The sequence below is a fragment of the Euphorbia lathyris genome, chromosome 3, assembly GCF_963576675.1.
Source record: "Euphorbia lathyris chromosome 3, ddEupLath1.1, whole genome shotgun sequence".
NCBI lineage: Eukaryota > Viridiplantae > Streptophyta > Magnoliopsida > Malpighiales > Euphorbiaceae > Euphorbia > Euphorbia lathyris.
Window position 1 is genome coordinate 107,286,752 of NC_088912.1, and position 9,315 is coordinate 107,296,066.

General features: G+C 37.6%; 1 long non-coding RNA gene across 1 annotated transcript; it reads left to right on the forward strand.

Moving 5' to 3' along the window:
• The first annotated feature begins 721 nt into the window (after nt 1-721).
• On the forward strand, nt 722-1,957 carry LOC136222903 (uncharacterized). Its single transcript, XR_010685731.1, has 3 exons — nt 722-820; nt 1,029-1,196; nt 1,891-1,957. It is a non-coding gene; the product is annotated as an uncharacterized lncRNA (long non-coding RNA).
• Nucleotides 1,958-9,315: the final 7,358 nt, after the last annotated feature.

Consider the following 9,315-nt stretch of genomic DNA (forward strand, 5'->3'; position numbering starts at 1 on the left):
TATAGTCTTTGCATAATTAGATAACCTAGACTTGTTCAAATTGTATTCTCTAATATTATTCTATCTGTATCGTTTTGTAATTGTTTGTTGTAACAAACTCTCCCTGTACAGCCATATATACGGCTTCCTTCTATCAATTGAATACCAAGTATCCTACTCTTTCACTTCCAACCCTTTCTCCTAGCAATTTCCAACCCGTAGTAGAGGCCCCAAATCTCCGCCAGATCCACGGAGCATATACCCAACCTGCAGGAAAACCCCCCTAACCAGCTTCCATTACTGTCCCGGGCGAGCCCACCGCAGGTCGCACGGCCTGTAATCATATTTCGCGCCCCATCGCAATTAAGCTTGGTCCTATAGATACTTAATAATTGCAATAATAACAAATAAATCACTTAGTAAAAGTTTTGATAGCAAAAATAAATACTTTAAGAATTATATTAAAAAATATAAATAATTATAAATTATAATAATAACCAATTAATCCATTATTAATTTTGTTTGATAAAAAAAGTAAATCTCTCATTTAGAGTAGTAACCAATAAACCACTTACTAAAAGTTTTGGGTTTTACCGCCAAACCCAAATTACTTTACGTTTGCCACCTCAAATTTCATTTCCTGAACTCAAAATTTGAAATCCTTTCCTTCTCATTTTGGTTTCCGTGAATGCTTCATAATTTCAGGCAAAAATCCTAATCGAAAGCGTTTCACTCTGAATTTCTCAACTGCTGCTCAATGGTTCACCTGCTCTAGTGCGACTATGACTCAAAGCAACACCATATCAGCTCCCATGGCCATCACTTGAAGCTGGAGAAGTAGGTACTTCTTGAAACCCTTTAACCTGCTCAGCTCTTGGTCCAAATTTGTTGTTTATTTCCTCTCAGGTTAATTCCACAAGGGTTTCCCTTGCTCTTGGTTTGCTTGATGCATTTAGGGTTTTCAGTTATAGTAAAACTAATTTTAGTCATCAACTTGTTTAATTTGTCAAATTTATTTGCTAAGTCAGTTTGAAATTGATAATTTTTAGGAGGAAGAAGATAAAGGAATCTAAAAAAAGTGAAAAGGATGTGGCATAGAAGGAGATGACGACACCAGGAGAACATGAGGCCCAATAACTTGCTAGAGCAAGAACATTAGATAAACAAAGCAACTCTCTGAACTTAGTCGTGCACTTGCAGTTTTAGCTTCACCATCTGTAAGTCTTCAATTGCAAATTTTTTTTTGTTAATTTTTGAAGGATGCTTTGGGAAAGGCCTTTCATTCCTTCACCATGCTGATTACCTCAGATTCTGGTGGTATAAACCCTGCTTCCCATGGTTTACAAATGAAAGCCAATAAGATTTTCTGGTTACATGTTGTTTTGTAGAACCAAAAAGAGAAGGAATAAAGAAATAAAGAGGCTTTGTTGATTATGCAATTTTATAAACAATGGTTTTGATGTTCTTTATATATGTGAATCTCAATTAAATTGTGTTATTCATCCTCATGTAGTTTCTTATTTTTATTTCCTTGTGCTTCTTTTAATTATAATGTCAGGGGGCGTTTGGTTCGGGGTCTTTAAGAGGGAATGGGAATGGAAGGGTTTCATTCCCTTTGTTCTTGTTTGTTTTAAAAAAAACTCATTCCCTTTACCCATTTTAGATTATAGGTTTACCCCACTTTAGGTTAAGCCATTACCCCAAACCATGTAGGGAATTGGATTCCCTTTACCCCATTCCGTTTCCTAAACATATCCAAACACATAGGGGAATTAATGTTTATTCCTTTCCTTTCCTTTAGTTTCCCTTTCTTGATTCCTTTTCCCTTACCCATTATGAACCAAACGCCCCCTCATTTCTCTTGACAATTTTAGTTTCTAGATAGTTTCTTACATGCCACTTTTATTGCAGAATCTCTCTTTAAGGACTCATCTTCCTAAGGGGGTTATTCACGGGTGTCCTCAATGCAATAATTGCCAAAAGGTTGCTTTAATCATTATACTTTTGCATACTTGTTTGATCTTTTCTATAGCCTGTGATTGTTTCATGCACGATGTTATATTTCCTGCAATCTTGTGTTTATTTTTTCTCTTTTCTCCAATATAATTTAAACCATACTTGTTTCATTGTTTCAGGTGACTGAAAAATGACATCCTGAATTTGCTCGGAGACTTGACCTTGAGGATGCTCCTGTTTTCTACCCAACTAAAGAGGTACATTTTGTTTGTTACATTATTTTGGTTGTCTGAGTTTCAAAAACTGTGTTGTAATGGTATTTGCAATTTGTAGTTTTGGTAACTCTTTATGTTTAAAACATTATGATTGCTGACTATTCCAGTTATTGATGAAAACAGAGGATCCTTTGTTATTGATGATAACAATCTTCTTCTTTGTGATCATCAAGAAATTAAAGATATCAAACTCATCCTAAGCTAGATGCAAACCAATTTTATCAAGATTCTTCTTTGTTATTAATGTTTGTTACTCTCGTCGTTGCAAATTATAAGCCTAATAACAGTTAGTCGAGCCGATGCCATTTTTAAACTGCATTGAAATGAAATAATATGCTTAAACTGTACGAACTAGTATCAAAGCTTGTCTAGTGTTTGTTAAAAGCATTAGACAATTTCGTATTATGATCGAACCACACTGTTATTATCGACATGAATCATGCATTAGTTTCCCAATTCTGTCATACGTATGTCGAAATAACAAGCTGAAGGAAACTCAAAGCCTTGTGTAAACAATATGTTGTGTTGTTTAATAGGTGATAGGACAATCACTTGACCATTTTACTTGCTGCTATTGTTGCAGGTTCGCGAATAATAGACTGAACGAACTGGAGCTGAAGGGACTTGCACCCATTTGCACATGTTTAAATAAGGTTTACATAGCTGTTGTTCTGGTTATCATACCCATTTGCACCTGTTTGGTTTTAGATATTTCATGTATAAATGTTGTCCTGTTTTCGCTTCCTTACAAAAGAAACTTGTTGCTTGTGTACCTAATCGGGATATACTATTTACCATAACTGTCATATATTGTTCTTTTGCAGATCATTCTTGGGTTTAGGTAGATCGTTTTTCCCTCTGCTGTCCTGATCTAATTTATATAGAATAAGGAGAGTGTAGAATCTCTTATTGACATCTCTCTCAATTTCTACTTCATTTTTCTATTCATGAATTCCGGTATGTGTTTTTCCTTATTTCTCTTGCACTTATGCTATGACCTCTCTCTTGACATGATGGCAGCATATGATCTTGTCATGCTAGAAGTTTGACTTCTTCAATTGAAGATCTGCATAACTTCATTATGTTCGTTTTTTGTTATTTTTTATGTTTGCAGATCTCACAGAAGTAATATGAGCCATATATCAGTGATTACAGAACAGGGCCAAGTAGTTGATGATCCATTTTCTGTTTAATAAATTTCCATTTTTTTAACTATTGACTCAAGTTATTTCCTCATCAAATTCAATCACATGTTCTGTTTAATAAATTTCCATTTTTTTAACTATTGACTCAAGTTATTGTCTAGTTCAGTGTTCTTTCAGTTCGGTATAGAGTATAGATTAACTGGTATTGAAATGTTTGTTACTGAGTTTGTGTTTGTCATTGCAAATTTTTCTCCTAATAGAAATTATTAGTCGAGCTGACGCCATTGTGAACTTGTTCTTTGAACAAAGTTGCATTATTTAACTATTAACACATGGAAGTTACTGCCCGGTTCAGTGTTCTTCCATTTCAGTACAGATTAACTAGAATTGAAATGTTTGTCACTAAGTTCTTGTTCCTCGGGGCAAATGTATCACCTAATAGAAATTAGTGGAGTCGAAGCCAGTTTTAACATGTTTTTTCCAGCAAAGTTCCATTTTTTAACTATGAACACATGGAAGTCACTGGACAATTCAGTGTTCTTCCAGTTCGGTATAGATTAACTGGCTTTGAAATGTTTGTTACTCTCGTCGCTGGAAATGATTAGCCTAATAGTAGTTAGTCGAGCCGTTACCATTTTTAAACTGCATTGAAATGAACTAGTATGCCTGAGCTGTATATGAACTAGTATCGAACCTTGTCTAGTGTTTGTTTAAAGGGTTGAGACAATTTCCTATTATGATCGAACCACACTGCTTTTATCGACATGAATCATGCATTTGTTTTCCAGTTTTCGTCATACGGATGTCGAAAAAACAAACTAAAGAATAGTCATAGCCTTGTGTAAACAATATATTTTGTTGTTTAATAGGTGATAGGATAATCACTTGACCATTTTACTTGCTGCTATTGTTGCGAATAACAGGCTGAACGAACTCGAACTTCCATATTGTTTTGTAATTTTGTGATAATGTTAACTAGTTTCAATATTCAATTTCTTGTCAGTACTGAAGTGTTCTTTGAATTTTTTTGAATCTTATAAAAGCAGTATGAACTAATTTGTTTGAATTGAGAGCTAGTTATAAACAAAATAGTTGCTTCACTTTTAGTCTAAGACAATTGCCAATTTGTTCTTGTTTGTGTCAATTGTTTGCTTAATAGTTCTGGCAAATCAAATTCTTGCACAGATTTCAGAAGGGCTCAGACTTTGCACAGATTTGATCTTGATACTACTCTGGGGCTAAAAAAATAAACATCTTCTGAAGGCTTGGTCCTTTGCAAGCAATTCAGGTAGTCAACTAATCATCATGTTCTTGCACTTTGGTTCTTTATTTTGAATTTGTGCTAACTGTACATGAATGGGATGAGAGAAAGTAAACATTTTTTTCCCGATTTGTGCTCAATAACTAATAGAGGGATATCTTTTCATGAATAAGCAGTGTGTTTAGATATGTCCTATCATAAGGAAATGTACATTCATATGTGCTAAGTCTGATTGTTAATTTGCTGAAGAAGTCATCTAAACTGTTTTTTAGGGAATAGGTAGTACTTTTAGGCTTGAAAAGCTTGTTAGGTATCTAATGGAGAAGTATGTTTTCAGATAGAGCTTTACAATAGCATAGTAAAGAAGGAACGCATAGATGGTGAATAAGAGGCCATTAGTGTTGAAACATCTTTCCACATAATTTTGATTTGACAAAATTGTTTAAGTATAATACATATTCTAAACACACTAAGTTTAAATACTTTGTTTAATTCTACTAATGTGTTTGTTCAATGTTGAGTTAAAATGTTATAAGACATAAGAATCAAAGGTCCAAGTCCAATACTGAAGCCAAGACCCAAGTCAAACAACTCAGTACACTCGGCCAGCGTATGTCAAGACGTTGCCGTTTTGAACAAAACGCAACTCAGCAAACGGAAGGATCTAGAAGACCTTCGGGAAAAACTTCAAGATGAAGCTGCTGAGTAGTCTCGACAAAGCGTACAAGACAGCAGCTGGCAAAGGAAAACTTCCAGACAAAGTGTTTCCTCTTTTGGCAAAGTACAGACGACACAGTATGCTGTCCAGTTGACTTTACCATAAAAGGAGAGACAGTCTGCCGAGCTGACCGAGGACAGAAGATACACGATTGTGATTGGCAGAGAGCTCTGTGCAAGTCAGGATGACAATGACATATAGCCGTTTCTCTCCAACGGTTATTTCGAAATTCGAAATGACCGACGCCCAGACGTCTCTATAAATAGTGCCATCACAAGCTTCACAATACACAGAACTTGATCAAGCAGTTACGCTGACCAAATTTCCACACAAGTTCTGCAAGGAAGAAGCAAAGCAATTTCTTACACTACAATTCTCATATCTGTGTAAAAGTCTAGAGTGATTGTTAAATCGTCTAAAGTGTCTTAACACATCTTTGTATTAGGACAAAACACTTATCATTTCTAGAGATAGAAAGGAGAGGCTGAGTACTCGGTTTTAAGTACTCAGCGGAGAGATTAAGATTGAGTAGAAGTATAGAGGAAGGTACTCTTGTCATACTCAATTGCTGATATTGTAAAAGGTTTGAGGCTCTACCTTTAAAGAGCTCAGTAGAGGATTTGAAATCTCGGAAGTGTTCCGGGGACAGGACGTAGGCTTAGAAGAAGCCGAACCTGGATAAATCTGTTGAGTGAAGTATTTCTTACCTTAACTCCTTATTTATATTGCTTGCTTTAAATAATCAAAACTGACCAAGTGAAGAGGTCAAGTTGAGTTGTGCGCGTTGAACGTCTGAGCTCAGGAATAGACTCTAAGTGCTATCTCCTGACTCAAGCTAAGAAACTGACCTAGTCACCTGTTGACTAAGCCAGTATCTTACTGTTTACCCAGCGCTGCTGTTCAAACCTTTTTCTTTAGAAAAAGAAGTCTGCCTAAAGTGCAAAAAGTTTAAATAGTTCCTTACCCCCCCTTGGAACTATATTTGCAACTAAACAAGGGACCAACAAGTGGTATCAGAGCCCTAAAAGCTCACTTTAAGAGGTCTAACAACCTTGAGCTGATCCCTACCATGGGCGAAAACAGCACTCGGTTTCTCCCTGGAAACCAAACAACTCAAATACTGCCTGAGGGGCTGTCCATTACTAGGCCTCCCCTATTCTTCGGGTCAAACTATACCTTCTGGAAGAATAGGATGAAAAACTTCATTCAGGCTACAAACATGAGTGCCTGGTTATCTATAGTCCAAGGCCCGTTTGTACCTGTCGAGGTTGTGGCTGGCCAAACAGTTATAAAAGCTGAGGCCAAATGGACAGAGGATGATCTTAAGAAGCTTCAAAACCATGCTTCGGCTATCAATATGCTTCACTGTGCGCTCGATGCTGCAGAATATAACAAAATCTCAGGTTGTGAGTCGGCACAAGAGATCTGGAAAAAGTTGGAAGTCACCTACGAGGGAACGAACAAAGTAAAAGAATCCAAGGTGAATCAGCAGATGAGACTGTACGAGCTGTTCGAGATGAACAATGATGAGGGCATTTCAGACATGAACGCAAGGTTCACCAACATCATTAATGAGCTCAAGAGACTTGGGAAAATCTTCACTGAGGAAGAACAAGTCAAAAAGATACTCAGGAGTCTTCCGAAAGACTGGCAAGCAAAGAAGACAGCAGTTGAGGAAGCTCAGGATTTAACCACCTACAAATATGACGAACTCATCGGTTCATTACTGACCCATGAGATATCTATGAAAAACTTTGAGGTGAAGGAAAAATCTGATGACAAGAAGCAGAAGTCACTTGTCATGAAAGCTGACTCCACTGACGGGAGTTCAACTGATGATGAGGAGATGGCTATGTTCACAAGGAAGATGAAAAGGCTATTCAGGAAGAGTGACAAATACTCTAAAAAGCCTTACAAAATTTTTGATAAGTATAAGGCTGACTCAAGTGACAGCAAATACAGAAAGGACAGCTCAACGCCCATTACATGCTTTGAGTGCCATCAAACTGGCCATATTAAGTCAAACTGCCCCACGCTGAGGAAAGACAAGAAGAGTGGGAAGAAGGCAATGGTGGCTACTTGGAGCGACAGTGATGAGTCTTCATCCACAGAAACTGAGGCCACCGAGTCAGCGAAGATATGCTTTATGGCTGACGAACTTGCTGAGCCATGCGTCACTGAGCATGCTGACCCATCTATCGCATCAGATGATGAGGAGCAATCAAATGAGGTAATTTCTCTTCCCCAGCTCAGAAATGATATGGTTAATGCCCTGAGTGATCTCTATACACTTGTCAAGAAGTGTAATAAGAAAGTTAGAGCACTCAGCAGGCGCTGTGACGAAGTGGAAGAGGTCAAACTCAGTGACCTCAGATTCCTTCTTCAGGACAACTCAACTCTGCATGATAATATGAAAATCATTGCTGAGTCTGTCTCTGAAGTCTAGTCAGTTTCAAAGAAACTGAGGAAGGACGTCACAACTATCCAGAACCAACTAAAGGTTCCTAAGAAAAATAACATTCCTCTGAGAACTCAGTACCAAGGTACTCAGCAGAGATGGAATCCCCAGCGAAAAGTCAAGTGTGACTTTTGTGGGAAGTTAGGACACACCACTAAGGTGTGCTGGCACGCTCAGCACTGGGGTGCTGACAAGTCAGTAAAAAATCCTAAATAGAAGGTCAGTTGTGACTTCTGTGGAAAGAATGGCCATACTGTCCATGTATGTCGCCATAAAATAAAATATGATGGTATACCTGTTGCACCTAACAAGTCAGGACCCAAAAAGAATTGGGTACCTAAAAGTAACTAGTTACAATGCAGGTAAGCCTGAGATGTGCCGAGAAGTCAAAGATGTGCTATATTGACAGCGCATGCTCAAGGCACATGACTGGTGATGAAACTCAGTTCATCACGTTTGAGCGTAAACGAGGAGGGAGCGTAAGTTTTGGAGACAACAAGAAGGGTAAGATAGTAGGGTCAGGAACCATCGGAGGTAATCCTACTATTGAATCTGTCTCCCTAGTCAGCGGATTCAAATATAACTTACTCAGCGTAGCTCAGCTATGTGACAATGGGAGAAAAGTTATATTTGATGCTACTGGATGTAAAATATACGAGGGTAAAACAAATGAGTTAATTTTAACTGCCCCTCGGATAGATAATGTCTTTATGCTAGACTTAGAAAAAAGGTTTTCAAAAACTGTGTGCTTAGTAACAAAGGAAGAAAATTCCTGGCTATGACATAGGAGACTTGGTCATGTAAGCATGGACCTCCTGGCCAAACTAGCAAGAAAGCAATTGGTTGAGGGACTGCCTGAATTTAAATTTCAAAAAGATCAATTATGCCACGCTTGCCAAGCTGGAAAATAAACCAAACAATCTTTCCACAGTAAAAATATTGTCTCAACTAAACGTCCGTTAGAGTTACTACACTTGGATCTCTTTGGTCCAGTCCAGCTGCTGAGTCTGAGTGGAAGAAGATTTTCCTTGGTCATTGTAGATGACTTCTCTCGGTATACGTGGGTCATCCTGCTGACCAGCAAGGATGAGACTTTTGAGACATTTTCAAATTTGGTTAAAAAAATTGAAAATGAAAAAGACCTAAAATTAGCTCATATCCGTAGTGATAACGGTGGAGAATTCAAAAACCAAAAGTTTATTGAATTCTGTGAAGCCAGCGACGTTGACCACAATTTTTCTGCTCCTAGAACACCTCAGCAAAATGGGGTTGTAGAAAGGAAGAACAGAACTCTGGTTGAAATAGCCAGGACAATGCTGAATGAGCATAGGCTTCCAAAGTATTTTAGGGGAGAGGCTGTTAACACAGCATGCTACATTCTTAATAGGGCTCTAGTTAGACCTATACTCAAGAAGACCCCCTATGAACTTTGGAAAGGACGAAAGCCCAATATTGGATACTTTCGTGCCTTTGGCTGTAGATGTTTTATTTTAAATACCAAAGATAGCTTAGCAAAGTTTGAT